Here is an 11952-nt window from a genome sequence, read left to right as displayed (position 1 = left end):
CTTAGTCACTGCTTACCTCTCAAATAAGGGAAAGGGGGTATGGCAAAGCCCTCAGCTGTATAAGGGACAGATATGAATGAAGGGGACTGTGAAAATGAAGCCTCTTTAGGTAAATGAATCTCATCTTCAGAATGGGAGGCTTAACAAGCCAAGCTAGGCAATTAGAGTAATTACCCCTAAATGTTTAATTACATAAATGCATCTGCAAATACACGCCAGGCCTGAGGTTTACTGCCTGTAGTAAATGCGCGAATGTGCCGATCTGTGCATCAAATAAATCACAGCATTTGTGAATGTGAACTGACAGAACTGCATCTGCTGAGCTAGAGGGGGAGCAAAGACATGTAGGAAAATACCTGCAAGCACCAACATTGCCCCAGTGGACATGGAGCTTGGCAGCCAGGGAGGTCAGGATGTGGGAGTAGGGAGCAAGGACAACCAACCCAACAACTGCCATGTGAGGTCTGCTCCAAGCTCTGGGGTGTTGTTCTGAAGACAACAATTTCCTCTTTTTGCAATACTTGGCCACCATACGCCTTTGAGGCACCCTTGAGGCAGGCACAGTGTGGGCAAAGAGAAACCTAAACCAGGAGGTTAGAAATCTGGGACGAAAGGTAAAAGGGATGCAGGAAGGAAATTTTGGAAACGTGCCCCATGTGTAGGGTTGTGAGGAGCAGCATTCCCAGACTGTGTGCACAAACATTACACATAGCTTGGTGTAAATTACCCAGCTTTCCAGATGAAGGTAAAGAGAAACCCACGTGTGAGAAGGCACACACGCCTCCCAGGGCACTCATATTGGGCTCTCCATGTTTATTAAAGCTAACAGGAGGCTAATTAGGGTGATTGGGTGTGGGGGTTGGGCCAGAATGCCTGAAACGGCTGGAATTTATAGGTGGACTCGAGGCTGCTACACATGCACTGCTTGTCTCTGGTTAAAACCTTTCAGTTTGGTAAAGATTTCCAGGGGTGCAGCAGCTGAAATCTCCATGGACTCCCTCCTTGAGCACTTCCCACAGGTCTGGACATCCTGCACAGCTGTAGAACCTGCAAGAAGTTACCCAAAACTTCTTAAGCCAAGCTGTTACAACCCCACTGTCTAGTTTTTCAGGGAAGTTTCTTTGCTGCCCTTCCACAGTCCAAGTGTTCTAACTGTTATTCAATGAATCAGGTAATTTCAATTTTTTTAAAGCATAAGTTCTGTCTATCTGCAAATTTCACCTGGTGCTTCTGCGTTGCACCCCTCAGCTTTTAAATGGTCATGTAGGAGCCTGTTCAAATCAATGGTATCACCAGTTGTAGAGTCACCATCCCTGGAAGTATTCAAAAAGTGTGTGGATATGGCACTTGGGGACACAGTGGTGCGCTGGGCTCACAGTTGGACTTGATAATCTTAAAGGTCTTTTCCAACCTTAGATTTTATGACTCTAAATTAGATTCTATGACTCTAATTTTGTTGCAAAGTGCTGCTTAACAAGGATAGCAAGAACACAGGCATGACCTGTATTTCCCTACTTGGGCAGAGGCTGGACCAGCTGACCCAGTATGGTCACCATTCTGTGATTCTGTGAACCTGTAAGCTACAGATCCATAATAAACTACTGCAAACCTTGAGAAAGGATGGATTAAAGGGGCCTGGACCTTGGGAGCTGCACATCAGCACTTCTCTGTACAGCCCTGACTACACAGCTGGGAAATGAACCCTTCTGCTTCCATTGCCTTCTGCTTATACTGCACTGATTTGTGCTTTATGGGTGCATGGTGGGCATGAAAATAACCCACCGTTGGTAAATAGGTAAAAAAGGAGCACTGCTGCTTCATCACCTTGATTGGAGACTGGAGGAGGTTTCCTGAGCCCCAGCACTGAGTTCAGACATCTCTGTGGGTGTGAAGAGGAAAGAGCTGTGGAACAGGGAGGCATTGGATGTAACAATGTCAGTAACAAGGAACATCAGTAACATTCAAGGTTACTGGGAAGCCGTGACATGAGCTGGCACACCTAAGGTGACAGCAGCTTTGTCACCTCCATACTCACGTTAGCCACAGCACAGTGCTGTTGCCCACAAGCCCTCGGGTTGGTGCTGGTGTGTCTTGTCTGGGTGTTTCAAAGGAGAAAGTAAATACAAAAGCATATATGGTGGGTCTGTAATACTGATACTGTCTGGTCAAAGAGGCACTGCTGGGAATTGATTTTCAGTCTCCAGATCCGGCATTGGAGGCTGGAAGAGAATCCTCCCAGGCAGCCAAGTGCAGACGTGATTGCCTGTTCAATGCACATCGCTGTTCCCATGTAGTCCACTCTACTGAGCAAACACAGCTTGGTGCTGGCAGGGATTACTGTTTGTTCTCTCCAGCTGCAGCTTTTCTTTGTCTGTGACTAGCTTTGCCGAGTTTCAATTTAGGGTCCCAATAAAGCTTTAACAAAGCTCCAAACTGCAAAGGCAAACAAAAGAGAGGGGGAAAAAAGGTAATGAAATGTAATGAGTAAAATACTGTTGTATGACCACAATAACTTGAGATACTGGGAGCTGCTCAAGAAGACACTTTGCTTAAACAGAAGCTGCCACAGTGGAAATCACTTCAGAAAAGCACTCCAGCTTTCCACTTTTTCATCCGTGCTGTGTGGATGAGAGATTCATCATCCCTCTGCATCCAAGTCCTGCTATTCCAGCCAAGTCAGGCAGGGAGCCTTGCGGGGTCTGCGAGATTTCTGCAGCAGCTGAAAGGGATACTGTGTGACACAAGACCCTTTATTTGGGGAGCAGCTCTATTGCCTGTTTAATACACTCCCAGAGCAGAAAACATGAGTCAAGTATTTACCCTGAGATTTAGGCTGAGCACTACAGCAATCCTGAACAATAGAGAGTTCCCTATTAGTGTTAGGTTTTAATGAACAATCCTAAACTGAGGAATGCTTTAGCTCTCTGTGTAACCAACCTTATCATTTAAGGTCCTGATTACATTTTTTTCTTTATCAAAACCTGGTCATGTTTCGTAAATTTTCTTTGCAGCCATAAGAATCGCTTGTTTTTAACAAATTTCTTTGAGTCAATGAAGTCAATCAAGATTAGACATTCTCTTCTACATATTGCCTGAGAATATGTCCTGTTTGATTACAGGTCTTATAATTCAAAACTGGAAAGGTAAAGTTTTCACATGTTTCTGATTCATGCTCAAAACTGTGGTTTGTGGGCCTGTGCAACCCTGTCAATACTGCCTTGCTGCCCCTCTCCTGGGGGAGCCCCTGGAAGCTGCTTCTGTCCCCATGTCTCCTGTAGGAAAGTTAGCTCTTGGAGGGATTTAACCTTTACAGTCTAAAGGATTTTTCATGACATGCAATAGCATTTTTCAAACAGAATGCGTATGGGTAGACCTCATCCACTTTGAATTTAAAAGCAAAATAAACCTTAAAAGCACAGCTCCCCTGGTTGTTCAGCCTCTTCTTGCTGGCTCTTGCAGCAGCAGGTTTTTCCTGTAGCCCATCATGGTCTCTCCCACCTTTATCTCACAGTTGTTTCTAAACCGTGGGAGGCTTATCATTCCCTTTGATATCTTTGTTCTTATCAATCAGGGCTATGAAACTGGCTATTGCCTTTTCAGGTTTCTAAGGAAACACCTCCTCCTTTAACTTCTCTTCTAAATTCAACTTATTGGCAAATTGTCCTTTAGAAGCAGAGGGAGAGGCACAGACTACAGACATAAAAATTCTGATTTCTCTTGTTTTCCCAGGGATTGTCAGATATGATTGTGGAGCAGCAATATCCAGCACATGCCCCTGCTCAGTGTTTATGTAAGCGGGCAGCATTGATCTCTGTACTGCAAAATAGGTTGTAATCCAAAACAGAGTTAAGCTCGACAGCAAGATCCCTTCCTTCTGCTGCTTTAACGCTTCAATTTTAAGGCCAGTTTGAGGAGCTTTGACTCCTTAATGCTTAAAACAGACTGGAAAACAACAGGGTGGGTATCAGCTCTGCCCCAGAAACTGGGGGGCCACATAAGTCATTTATAGTGACTTTGAAACTGTTCATTATTGGTGCCTCTCCAACCATAATGGTGGTTCCTGCTTGCAAAAATCCCTTCCAAAGACTCTTTGCCGGCTGCCAGAGTAACGGGGACTCCCCACTAGATGTCAGCGTCCCCCCTGCAAATCACCGGGGGTTGATTAAAAGCCTCTAATGAGGCTCCCTCATTTAGCCAGGCTTCAGTGGGGCTGGTGGTGATGCTCCTGTCAGCCGGCACCTGGACCACACACTTTCCAGAGGAGATTTGCACCAAAACGCTTTCGGCATCGCTCGGAGGATCTGTCGCACTGATGGGAGCGCCTGGCACTGCCCTCCATCCAAACGGCCACTCTGGTCACTGGAGTTGTTTAATTGTATTTATTCTGCTGGAAATAGGGCTATTTATGATTAAATATGACCCTCAGGTGCTCTGCCAGGTTGAAGGGTCCAGCAGCCAGCACGGGCATCAGGCAGAGTTCTGGATCTGACAAGAACCTGGTCTGCTGGGGCAGAAAGAGTATTTTTATTTCCAGTTTATTTGATTACCTGGCTAAGGACAGCTCAAGAAACTCACTGACTATTGAAAAAAGAAGGAAACTTGTTTTCTTCCTCTTGCCTAGGAAAGGAAGAAGGCTGAGGGTGAGAGTTAGCACTTCTTGAAATCCAGAAAAAACCCTCCAAATTTAATTACAGGAAAAGCTCCTTTATTTAATGAATGAGTTAGCTTTATTTTTTTTTAATGTAAGTTATGTGTCATTTCCTGTATGTATTCAGTTATTTCATAGAGTAAAATCAAATTTTAAAGCACTCCTATACTCATTTTTTATTGCAACCCAACTTGACCTAAGAGAAGAATAATCATGTTAAAAAAGAAGCACTATTCACCATTTCTAATAGTTTTATTAAAATATAATTAGGAATCTGAATAAATGCATATACGTGAATAAGTAAAAGCCACAGGTGCCCTCCTGGTTAGTCACATCTAATTAATTCCGACAGCCTCTAAACTTAATCTTCCTTTAAAAATTGGAATGACTGCAGAGAACCAGTGCAAAGAAGAAATTTAAAATAGCAGATAGATATTTTAAATTAAGATTTCCTGATTGTTGAACTTTGTCATTGTTAAAATTCATCACTTCAGTCCTTCCCTGAAATGTACAGTTAATCAGCTCCTCTAAATACAAAGCACAGGAGGCGATTACCCTTCTGCAGCTACATCTCTGGATTCAGCTTATTCATTACATTGTAACTACAATGGATCCCCAAAGTTGTCAGCTGTAGAACCAAAAATGAACGTTTAATAGCACAAACTAAACATCAGCTATGAGCAACTTCAGCTCTGGCCTCTTGCCCTGATCCCATTTCATTTTTGGACTTGTCTGAAGTGAATAAAGAGCACGGAGCAAAATGATGCAGTGAACTTTGTTATTGAAACAGCATGGAATAATACTTTGAACTTGAGAGAGATTTACATTCTGGTTGAGTCCATGGTGGTAGTGGAATAACAGAATTTTTGTGTCACACAGGGCTCTCTTGGGGGCCCATAAGGCACTTGGAGATAAATTGTTTCACTATCCAGCAAGCACACTCTCTCCCACACCCAGCTTACCTTCCTTTGCATTAGCAAGAGCTCAGTTTCATCCTAAAATCGTGTTCTTTTATAGAAATGCAGCCTGCTCGTGCACATCTGCCTGCAGCTTGGTTTGTGTTGCCTGGAGAGACCTTGACCTGGCTTTTTGCTGGGGTTGGTGAAACATCTGGAGGTCTGTGCTGCATCTTGCTGCGTGAGGCTATACTGGACAGTTCACTGCTCATCTGCTGGGCAGCAGCAGTTCCTGCCTCCTGCTGGCCCTGCAGCTCCTGCTGCAAGGTCACACTGGAGGGGTGGCTTTGGGGAGCAGCTCGGTGCATCAAACACCAGCACAGCCAGTTCCCCCATCCCTCCCTTTGGTGCTCTGAGCACAGTCTGCCAGGGTGCTCAACCAGCCCAGCCTGAAAGCTATTTTTGTGTCTTGAAATGAGCATTTGGTTGGTTCAGGTCCCTGAAGTACAAGGTGGCTGCATGGTCAGTGGGTACCAGTGCCAGCACCACAGTCCTGCCCAGCCAGAGTGTGATGGGGAGGGGACCAGGGACAGAGAACACACCTCAGGGGCTGGGGCCACATCGCAAAATCACACACTTAAGATTACTCCCTTTGCATTGTATCTAGTGTTGACGTGTCCACGGGATGAATTTGTTCAGTAAGCTGATCTGATTGATCAGAAGCATTCCAGAAAGTGCCTCCACAGAAGAGGAGAATGGAATAGAATGTCTCAGTTGGGAGGGACCTACAAGGAACATCTCATCCAACTGCCTGAGCAAAAGTTACAGCATGTTATTAAGGACATTGTCCAAATGCCTCTTAGACATTGACAGGCTGGGGGCATCAACAGCCTCTCTGGGAAGCCTGTTCCAGTGTTTGACCATACTCACTGTAAAGAAAGGCTTCCTAGGAGCTTTCTCTTGGATCTTCTGGCTGAGCTGACTCACTCTGGTGACCTCTCATCACTGAACCTGGAAGGAGAGGGCACAGCTGAGGCAGCTCAGGCTGGGATCACCCTGCTGTGACTGCCCCACTTAGATCAGCTCAAACAAAATCCTGTCTCATGCTCACCCATGTGGGCAGAGCTGCCAGAAGCTGCAGCCTGTGGTCTGCCTGCTCTCCCCTTCCCTGATCCATCAACCAGGGCTCCTTGTGCTAGCTCCAGCCAGCCCACTGATAACCAGCTATACACCTTTTCCCAGACTGCTCTGCAACTCCATCAGCTCATTTAAGCTGGGATTTATGCTTCCCATAAGTACCAGTGTGATGCAGAGGAGATGTGAAGGCCACCTGGCTAGTGGTGGTGGGGAAAAGACAGAAATGCATCCTGGAGCAGCAGTGTGGCCCTGCATCAGCTACCCTCCACCTGAGCCCTGGCCCTGCCAGGACTTCATTGCTCTTCACACCCACATTTCCCCCTCTTTGCCCTTGTCCTCACCTGCATGAGCATCAGCTCTGCCAGGGCCTCCTCAGCTCCAGTGTCCCTCCAGATGCTCACCCAGACCACTTTGCTCCCTGCCCACCAAACCCTGAGGAGCCTCAAGCATCAGTTTGACCAACTTAGGTTTGAGCAGGTCCAACCTCTGCTGCCTCCACCAGGAATGAGGTCCTGCACAACGACTAAATTACCTCAGATACCTCCAGGGCCGTGCACAGGCTCTCCTTACCCTTTTTCTGCTAGTGGCAGTGATATGTCCCTTTGCTACAGGAGACTCCTGGATTTTAGGCACTGCAAACTCTAAAAGTAACAACTTCTGGAAGAACTGCAATCATCACAAAATTTCTGCCATGTCTTGATGTTCTCCTTTGGCCTTGTTTTTTCAAATGCAGGCAGTTCATGATCCATGATAATGTATTACATTATTACATGTATCAGTAGATATTCTCCAGAAATTCAAATTTGAAAAAAGCTTTTAGTTTATTTCTGCAGAATAAAGGCCAGGGATTCACTGTATGGCAGCAGGGAGGTGTCCAGCAGCTTCCTCTGGTGCCCAAAGCTGGCAGGGGTAGGTCAGCTTCCTGCTGCACCCAAAGACCCTGTCTCTAGTGTATATCTGAGTGAGATCTGGAACTTGCACAGAACAAGCTATACCAAGAGCAATTTAGGAGTGATAATGAAAGGAGAAGCCCTGATTGGCAGAGGCAACAAAGGGCTATTTCTGCCCTCTGAGGCTGAGCCCAAATCCAGCTGTAGAAGATGTGACCAGCTGTCTCTGAGCCAGGCTCATCTCCAGCCCTAATGCTGGGTGAGCTCACCCTAACACAGGGTGCAACATCCCCAGGATGGGGATGGAGAATTGCCAGGCTGTGGAGAGGTGTGGGGAGACCAGGAGGTTGTGGGGTCCCACCTGTAGGGCCCTGCAGGGTGCAATGACAGCAATGCTGCTCCAATCCTGGTGATTTAACCCCAGCTTTGTGCTGGCATGGACTCTTCCTGCGATCATTTCCTTCCCTTTTCTTTGAGATGGGAGGGTGACTGCCGATATTTGGGCTACACACAAAATAACATGAGGGTTTTGTTTGGGTTTTTTTCTCCTGCAAATTCAATCAAGGTGTTGCCCTGTGGTCAGAGGATGAACAAACAAACCTGTGACTGGGACTGACACTTGGCTGGTGGCTGCCTGCACGGAATGGGATTGTTGGAACACGTGCTTCTGTGGAGCAGAAGATTTCCCAGCGCCTGACACCAGGGCCTTGGTGGCCAAAAATAGCTGGGTCTGCCACAGGGAGGACAATATCCCTGGGAGGCTGAGGCCACACTTCAAGGGACAGTGTGTCACACAGTCAGAAACTCAAGTGGCTCATTTAGCATGCATTTCCCTGGGTCTCAGGAAAACTGCTTGTAAATAAATATCAAATTGTTTGCTTAAGAGAAGAAGACTTGGCTAAAAACCTGCCGTGTTGCTGCACGAGCAATTGGGAGTTCAGGGTCCTCACGGTGGGATAAGGGAGAGGATGTGTCCACTAAGACTCTTTTAAAATAGACCAGTGTGTAAATGACAGAGCAATTTACAGACTCCAGGCAATGCAGGACAGCAAACGTCTCTCAAAATATGGGATCTGTCCCCACACGAATTATAACAGATGACAGTTTACTAAATATATCTGCAATGCCAAAACAAACAGCACTACATTCCAAAGCAAGAGGTCACTGTAGTCTGTCTTCACACAACACTTTTCCTTCTCATCTGCAAAAGACTTTGACCAGGAGGACTGAAAGATGAAGCAGAGAGTTTGAGTGTGTGTATGTGAGGGTTTGCCAGGGAGACGGATCCCCATTTTGGCAAATGCCATCAGTTGTGCCTTCAAGGATCAGTGCAGCAGCTCATTATAGTCCCTACCTATCCCCTGTGACTAAAATAGTCACAGTCACCCACAGAATCTTACACAACAGCAACTTGACACAAATAAGGACTGAATGAACGAGACTTTCCAGACAGAGATAAATTGGATAAATGTTGAAGGTAATAAAAAATTAATTGTATCGCCTGCCCTGAAGAACATTTTAAATATCATCTGCTTTTCAGGCTTGTGCATAAATACGCATAATTCTGCATCTTTAATTGAAATATGTATTCAGCTCGGTTGTTTTTCTGCTGACAGCTCAATGGAGTTACTCTGTTAGTGATCATTACAATTATTTAGTGGTACTGAGATCTTGCTAAGAGATTCTCTGAGACTATAGAAACCTGAAACCAAAATATATTTCCAGCCCAAGAGCTAAAATTCAATAATAATTTTTTTTTTTAGTAACAAAACCCCTTTTGTTTGAAAATAGCAGCCTAAGGGAGTGAGGAGCCCACAACAAACTGAAATTTTTTAGAAACCATAATTATGATTCCGTCAGTCCTCCTTGAAAATCTCAGCCAACTGAGTCATCAGGGAAGAAATAATCATTTTAGTGGGACTCCTACATGCCCCCCTCCCTACACAGGTCTCATCCCAAGTGGGAGCAGTACATGGAGTAGGGCAGTGTTCAGGCAGGCTGATGTTTGCCTGAGCTTTAATCCCCTTGCAGACAAAATCCTGAACTTGAATGCATGGAAAATTGCTGTTGATAATCTTATTTTGAGGAAAAAAATTATTTACTTCAACCAGCATCTGGCAAGGTACAGACCTTTAGCTTCTGACTTAGAAAAATCCTTGTCTGCATTTACACTTGGCTGGCTGGTAAAGTTTCTGGAATTACATTTTTTCCTTTAAAATTTTGGAGACACAATAGCAGCCTGAATTCCCCTTTCCTGTGTTGTGTATCACTGCACAGTGGCAGCAGGGCAGGAGACATTTCATAGGCCATAAAACCAGAATGGGCTTAATCCTCTTCTCACAGTAGATTTACATTTTTGTGACTGTTAGTAAAGTTGGCAGTAAAGATGTTGACAGAGCTGAGGGCTGGCTGGGGCCCAAGGGCACTGATTTTTAAAGGTGGCAACTGGGATTACTAAATACTGCTTCCAAAGAAGCCTTAGCCCCACTTCCTACCCTTGAGAGCTTTTTTGTTCTCCACTGAATCGTGGCTGAAAATGGGCTGTAGCCACCCAAGATATGTCAGTGTTGCAGGGGAAGCCGAGACAAAGCAAACTGCTGCTGCCTGAGAGCTGCTCGAGGGAGCTTTGTCCTGACCATGGAGGGGTGAGAAGGGTGTCTCATCCAATATTTCTGTGTCCTGATTTCCAGTCCTCAGCCCAGGTGTGTCCTATATTGAACTATCAATGCCTGAAACTACAGAGAAAGTTTTTTTCTCTTCATTTCCTTTCCATTCTTGAAGGTGGCAAGGAAAGGAATTAAAACACTGCTCAAAGTAAAACTACTGCAGGTCTTGTCTGAGCCTCAGTGAAAGTGCTTCAGGGGTGAGAGGAGGCCAGCAAGAGGAAAATGCCCAAGCCCTTGCTTGCCTTCTGCTGCTCAGTTTTGTTTTACAAGCACCTGAGCTTGCAGCTGCCGTTGGAGCTATTTGACAAAGAAGCTGCTTGTCCAGCTGCTGTTATTTCCTCATCCATCCTGCGGGTTCCTGAATCCAGACCTGACATTTGACCACTACACTCTGTTTCTCAAGCTTCAGCTATGGTCAGCTGAGTAGTGTTTCTTGGCAGGTTTCTCTCACACAGCCTCTGAGAAATACAGCCAAAAGTGAGATGCCAAGCTGCTGGTGAGATACAGAATGCGTGGGAGGCACCAGCCAGCCTTGGAGCACGAGGGCAAAGCTGACAAGACTGGTGTAGTCTGGATTGTAGGCACATCACTGTGCTTTTATAAACACAGGGGCTGTAGCTGTGACAGTCCAAGGATAGAAGGGATATTATTTTTTCTTAGACTGACTCATGTAAGTGAAAAAAGTGGATAAACGTTTGGGTTTAAGAGAAGGGGATTCTGAATCCAAAACCTTGCCTGAATTTACTGATAAGGTTGGGTCAAGGTCTTATGGGCTCCTAAAGGTCTGTAAAACCTTGACCTGATCAGGAGTCCAACAGACTCCAAACCACAGTGTGCTAAGCCCACTAAGCCAATCAGGAATGCAAGGTTTCAAGTGGGATCCACAAAGGCACTTCAGTACCTGAAGCAGGACTTAGGTCAGAGGTAAATACCCTCAGTAAATACCTGTGATCCAAAAACCTCACTAAGATGGAATTGAGGGATAGGGATGATCATCTTTGAATATTAATTTTCAGGGTGAAACCTGAAGTTACATTTCTTTGTGTAACAAACTCTCCTCACCTGTACCTCAGAAGCTGGTGCACTTTGGGAGGTGGGAAAACAGAGTGGAAACCTTTATTCATGCATGATGCCTGTGCTACAAACGGAGCAAAATGAACCCTGCACAGTTCAGATGGCAGGTGCCTGTCCTCAGGAGACTAACCTGGGATGTGCCTCTGTATGAGCAGAATCCAGTGCCTTAGCTCTGAAAAATTTGAGAGTTTACACCAGCACTGTTTACTTTAAGACAGTAAACACCTCCCTTAGGCAATCCTGTATAGAAAGAAGGAAGACACAAGTGCATGATTCTGGCTCCTGGATGCTGCTGTAAGGTTCAGGTACTAATCTCTAACTGTAGAAGTCTTCAGTTCATCCTGTTTTAGCCACAGGAACCACAATCCACAGGCAAAATCAAGGGGAAAAGGGAACTGAAGAAAAGGTGAAGATTTCTTCTTTGAGAAGTGTAGATTTGCTAATTACGGACCTAATAATTCCAGGAGATTTCCTGCAGATTTGCTGCAACTTCAGCGTTATTAACCTGTTTTTCCCTTTTGGAACTGTGCTCCTCCATCCTAAAATTAGCTGGTGACCTAACAGAGCATTTAGGCATGGGCACCTTTAGCCATCCAAGTGTTTCCACTGACTTCAGCAGAAACACCCGGGTGGTGGAGGCA

At 45.5% G+C, this 11952-nt stretch overlaps 2 long non-coding RNA genes across 2 annotated transcripts; one reads left to right on the top strand and one right to left on the bottom strand.

Moving 5' to 3' along the window:
• The first annotated feature begins 869 nt into the window (after positions 1-869).
• LOC136292787 (uncharacterized) lies at positions 870-2145 on the top strand. Its single transcript, XR_010721961.1, has 3 exons — positions 870-1019; positions 1112-1171; positions 1524-2145. It is a non-coding gene; the product is annotated as an uncharacterized lncRNA (long non-coding RNA).
• LOC136292788 (uncharacterized) lies at positions 1479-6547 on the bottom strand. The gene is made up of 3 exons (XR_010721962.1): positions 6475-6547; positions 2036-2433; positions 1479-1902 (listed from the first exon to the last, which is right to left on the bottom strand). It is a non-coding gene; the product is annotated as an uncharacterized lncRNA (long non-coding RNA).
• Between the last annotated feature and the right edge of the window lie 5405 nt (positions 6548-11952).

The sequence above is a fragment of the Chamaea fasciata genome, unplaced genomic scaffold (genome assembly GCF_029207755.1).
Source record: "Chamaea fasciata isolate MVZ Bird 193981 ecotype frontalis unplaced genomic scaffold, bChaFas1.0.hap1 SCAF_7, whole genome shotgun sequence".
Taxonomy (NCBI): domain Eukaryota; kingdom Metazoa; phylum Chordata; class Aves; order Passeriformes; family Sylviidae; genus Chamaea; species Chamaea fasciata.
This window is presented reverse-complemented; position numbering and strand designations above follow the sequence as displayed.